Below are 5,559 nucleotides of genomic sequence, written 5' to 3' on the forward strand. Positions count from 1 at the left end.
CCTTTGCACTGGCCATACCCACTGCCTGAAACACTCTCTTCCCTCAGGTGTTCCGAGCTCTCTCCCTCACTTCTCTGAGCTCTGTGCTCCAGCTGCCTTCACCACCATTTCTCCAACAGCACTGTCAGATTATCCTGCTTTATTTTTCTTCAGAGTGTCTATCACCACTCGTTACATATTTAGTTATTACCTGTCTACCTTGCCAGAGAGTTAACTCAGACCAGGGAACATGGTTCTGGTTCACCCTGACTTGGAGCACTCGATACAGTGAGTAAATGCATGATTGGGTCACCCACCACACCTGGCCTCCACTGTGCCCAAGTCAGTCCAACCTTAGGGACAGCAGCCAAAGAGGAACTCCCCATTTCCTTTAAGGCACTTTTTTTTTTTTTAAATGATTATTTTTTTTTTTTAAGATTTTATTTATTTGTCAGAGAGAGAGAGAGGGAGAGAGAGCGAGCACAGGCAGACAGAATGGCAGGCAGAGGCAGAGGGAGAAGCAGGCTCCCTGACGAGCAAGGAGCCTGATGTGGGACTCGATCCCAGGGCGCTGGGATCATGACCTGAGCCAAAGGCAGCTGCTTAACCAACTGAGCCACCCAGGCGTCCCGAGGCACTTTTTTTTTTCAACGAAGGTACAATACAATCATTTAAGCATACATCTGTGTAACCACCACCCGAATCACGATAAGGAACGTTGGCACTTCCCCCCCACACACACACACCACACACAACACCCAGGAATCTTCCTTCTGCTGTCCCAAGCCAATCCCTGTTACATCCCCAGGATTAGCTTTACCTGTTCCAGAACGTAACAGAACTGGAAGACCTCTTTGTATCTGTTAGTTGCCTGAACCACTTTGTTTCCTAACTAGCCCACATGCCAGTGCCTGCTCGCCTCCTCTCCGCTAGGGCCTCGGGGTCCCTCCTCTAGGCTGGCAACACCCCTTCAAGTATTCTGGATTGGTATCTCTCCTAGCTGCGAATGGCAGAAGACAATGCTGGCCAACCAGAGCAGAAAAAGAGCTTGCGTGTAGCCCGCTGGTGACACAGACCATCTGGGAAGGTGGGAGGAGCTGGCCTTGAGCTGTGCAGCACGGAGCTGCTGCTGGAGACACAGTTAACGAACCATCCCAGGGCCCTGCTGCGCTCGTGGAGCTGACCTAGCTGGGGAGGCAGGTGATAATAAAGCAGAGGCGAGTGCGGTGGGTGAAGATAAAGCAGCACAGCGGTGATGTGGGGCTGGGGCAGGTGCAATTTTGAGTCAAGCAGCAGAGTCCCAGAGGTTGGCGGTGCTTGTGGAAGGAACAGCAAAGAGGTCCGAGGGGCTGGAAAGGGGGCCAGGTTGGGAGTCGGGAGGAGGGCCATCCAAGAAAGGGTGGATAGGTCCTTCAGGGCTCTGGGAGACCCACATGGAGACCTTGGCTTTCACCCCGAGTGCTTTGAAAGCTGTGGGTGGGTTTTTGGACAGCAGAAAGCTAGCATGCCTCCCACATCTCCCCCGGCACATACCCTCAAGCCCTTGTGTCTTTTTGTCAAGCCCGAACTAAATCCACCCTCTGCCTGCATCTCCCACCTTGTGAGTTTGGGGGAGGAAGAAAAAAAACCCACAGTCCTAACATTGCTCATTCATGCAGTGTTCTCCCAATTTTCACACCTTATTACAGCTTCCAACATCACACGCTCTGCCCTCCGCTGACGTCCTTTCTTCCTGCACTAGAAAATAGTCGTTCCATTCAGTTGCTCCCACACTAAAGCCAGGAGTGCTTGTGCCCACACTTCCTGCCTTCAGCTCCAGAGGCCACCGCTCTCTGGCTCTCCCCTAAGTCCCCTAAATTCTTTTTTTTTCCTTTTCCCCGGAGCTCAGACCTCACCTCTCCGGACACTTAACTCCCCAGGTAATCTCAGCCAGCCCCACGACCTCAAAGACCATCAAAACACTAACATTCCCGATTAAATGCCTCCAGCCTGGGATTCTCCTGTGAAGTCCCGACACATCCAGCCACCTACGTCACCGCTTCCCTTGGAGATTTTGTATAAAGGAGTTCCAAAATACACCGACCTGCCCGGATCCCTTCAGCTCTGCTAGATCGTGCCTTTGCCTGGGCTTTGCGGGCTTTTCCACGGCTGCCTGCCCACCAGCTTTTCTTCAGAGAACTACCCTGGGCTCGGGACCACGACGCCAACACTGTCACGCACAGACACTTTGCCTCTGTACCCACGAGAGTCAGACGTACCTGGGATTATAAGCTCCTGGGCTACCTTTAGTCCAGTTCAGGACTGCTCTGAGAAGTCACTTATCCTCTCCAGCTCCCTGCAGGCTCAGGTAACAGGTGCCCTTTGCAGGACTCTGAGCTTGACCCCCTCAGTCCTGCTTCCTCCTCCTTCCTCTCTCTTGCATGTGCAGTCAAACAAGTCGAGCTCCATCTTCAAATGACGTGCAAAATCTGCACACTTTTCATCATCTTCACCAAGACCACCTGAGTCGTCCACCAGCAGCACGTGCCCAGATAAGTGCAGTAACCTTTTTTTAAATTTAAATTTTTTAAAGATTCCAGCATGCACTAACACACGTAAGCATGGGGGAGGGGCAGAGGGAGAAGCAAACTCCCCACTGAGCAGGGAGGCTACATGGGGTCCATCCCAGGGCCCCAAGATCGTGACCTGAGCCCAGAAGACAGACGCCCAACCAACAACTTTTTTTAAAAAATCTTTTCGGGTGGGGGGAGGTGTGTGGGTGGCTCAGTGGGTTAAGCTTCCACCTTCGGCTCAGGTCATGATCTCAGGGTCCTGGGATTGAGCTCCGCATCAGGCTCTCTGCTCAGGAAGAAGCCTGCTTCTCCCTCTCACACTCCCCCTGCTTCTATTCTGTCTCTCGCCATCAAATAAAACCTTTTAAAAACAAAAACAAGGGGCGCCTGGGTGGCTCAGTCGGCTGCAGCCTCTGCCTTCGGCTCAGGTCATCTTCCAGGGTGCTGGGATCGAGCCCCGAGTCGGGCTCTCTGCTTAGCAGGGAGCCTGCTTCCTCCTGTCTCTCTCTCTCTGCCTGCCTCTCTGCCTACTTGTGATCTCTATCTGTCAAATAAATAAATAAGCAAGTTTTAAAAAAAACAAAAAACAAAAATAACCACCTTTTTTTAAAAAGTAGGCTCCACACCCAACCCAGGAGCTCAAACTCATGACCCTGAAACCAAGAGTCACAGGTTCTACTGACTCAGCCAGCCAGGCGCCCCTGTGGTAACCTCCTCATTGGTCTTCCTGCTTCTGTTTTGTATGGTACAGTCTCTGCATGCGGCAGCCGAAGAGTTTTGAGAGTGCATGGAGACTGGGAACTTAAACGCTGGCATAAGCTAATACACCAGTAACAGTGGTTCGCACTGCACTTCGCCCAGGCCAGGCACTGTGCTAAGCTCTCTGCAGTCCCTCAGCTGTTCTGTGCCTGTACACGGAGGGCCTGCTGTGTACCACGCACTCCGTCCTGCTCTGGGATAAGGTGGTTTTAAAAAAAAAGAAAAAAGATAAAAGAAAAAAGAAAAAAAAAGGCAGCCAGATCTGGATCCCCTCTGAGCTGACATGCTGGGTGGGGAGGCTGACAATTATGAAGTGAAAACACAAATAAATACTTGCAGGTTGTGACAAGTGCCTTGAGAAAAATAAAGAGTGTGATGTGTGGTCGTCACCAAGAGGAGCCAGTCTTCGATGAGCCCAGAAGGCTTCCTGGAGGAGGTGATCCCTGAGCTGAAAGCCAAAGGCCAAGGAGCTAGCCAAAGAGCCAGGTGGGGAGCATTTCAGGCATAAGGGGGAGCCGACGGGGCAGAAGGGGCAGGACCTCAAGGGCTGCAGTGAAGACTTCGGCTACTACGCTGAATAAGGTGGGAGCCATGGAGGGTTCTTGAACAGAAAAGTAGTGTGAACTCACTGGAATGTTCACAAGCCCCCTTTCACACCTGTGTCAGGAACTGTGGAGGAGGGGAGGGGATGGCGGGAGCCAGGGACCTGGGCAAGGGACTGTGCTGGTTCAGGTGGGTGATAATGGGGGCTGGGAGCTGAAGATAGGGGAAGAAGTGGGTAGGTTTGGGAGGTATTTTGGAGGCGGAGCTAAGAGGAACTGGGGATAAGGAAAGGAACAAACTCAGATAATCGGAGGCGACATTCTCTGGGGTTGGTACAGGGTAGCTGGGAGGGCTTGGAGTCCAGGAGACCAGAGTGCTTTCTAAGCCACTCTCCCACTGAGCGACCTTCAGGAATGTAACCCAACCTCCCAGCCTCAATTATTGAGGGGAGTAATAAAAGTGGCATATGTGGTATGCGTAGGGAGTACTCAAGAAATGGTGGCCATTTAAGAAAACATTCCTAGGGCAGGGATGCAGAGAAAGGCAGTGAAACCCATGGTCACCCAGCAGTGACAATGACAGATAGCGACAGCAGGGGGCAGCACCAAGCCTCCAGGCAACGGGGCAGGGCCCAGCTTTGCAGGTTCAAAGAGGCTGGACTGGACTGTGGACCCCCCAGGTGCCTGGGCCTGGGGACAAAGCAGGCCTGAAAGCATGTGTCCAGGTCACAAGACTGAGGTGGGCGGGAGGTGGACAGGCTGTCGCTGCCTTCCGGAGTCTGGGAATCAGACCCTAATAAAGGGCATTTTGTTCAGGAGAAACCTGAGCAGCCTACATGGTGAGACTCAGGCAGAGATGGGGCCCTGCAGGCCGAGGGCTTCCTGCCATGCTTCCTTCCCCACCAGCCAGGAGACTCGCCCCAGCTCAGACACCCAATCCTGGGGCAGTCAGAGCTGGGGTCCCCCCCCCCCCCCAGCCTCCTACTCCCTCCACAAACACTCCAGGCCCAGGCTCTGTACAATAGGCACTTTATTAGTGGTTGGAATGCATTTAACACGCAAGAGTGTGCAGACAGAACGGGGTGGGGAGGTGTTTGCTGAGGGCTGGCAGCAGGCACAGGAGACTGGGACCCCAGGCTGGGTTTCCTCCCTCTCTGGGATGCTGCCGTGGTGCCGATGAGCAAGGACATGAAGTCAGGGGCCCGGGGATATGGCGAAGGGGGAACCGGGAGACCAGGTCCCCAGAGTTCAACAAATTTGGCAAAAGGACCCTCAAGGTGAGGTGACGGGGTGGGGCCCAGTGTGTCCACAGCATCTGCCCCCAACCCCTCCCCTGATAGTGTCCCTTGGGTGGATTTAGCGGCTCATTCTCTTACAAAGAGAGCTGTGTCAGTAACTGGCAGAAGGAGGGGGGAAACTGGGCCTGGCTCTGCCGGCCGGCCAGCAGGTTTCCATTAAGCAGCTATTACTGGACCCCTCCCTCAGGCTCTGGTCTGTCCACACCCGTCCGCTCCCTGCTCCCCACAGCCCTCCCCCGACAGACTCACTACTCCCTCTCCTTCCACGACACCCCTGCTGTGGTCTCACCTGTGGCCTCCATGCCAGGAGCCACTCCCACCTGGCCACACCACTCCCACCCCAGCCAGGCTCCGCAGGGAGGGGACCCTAGGCAGGAACGACAGAAGGCACGCCTCAGCTGGCCCCATCTCAGCCGTGGAGACAGAAAA

Source organism: Lutra lutra, chromosome 1 (assembly GCF_902655055.1).
Source record: "Lutra lutra chromosome 1, mLutLut1.2, whole genome shotgun sequence".
NCBI lineage: Eukaryota > Metazoa > Chordata > Mammalia > Carnivora > Mustelidae > Lutra > Lutra lutra.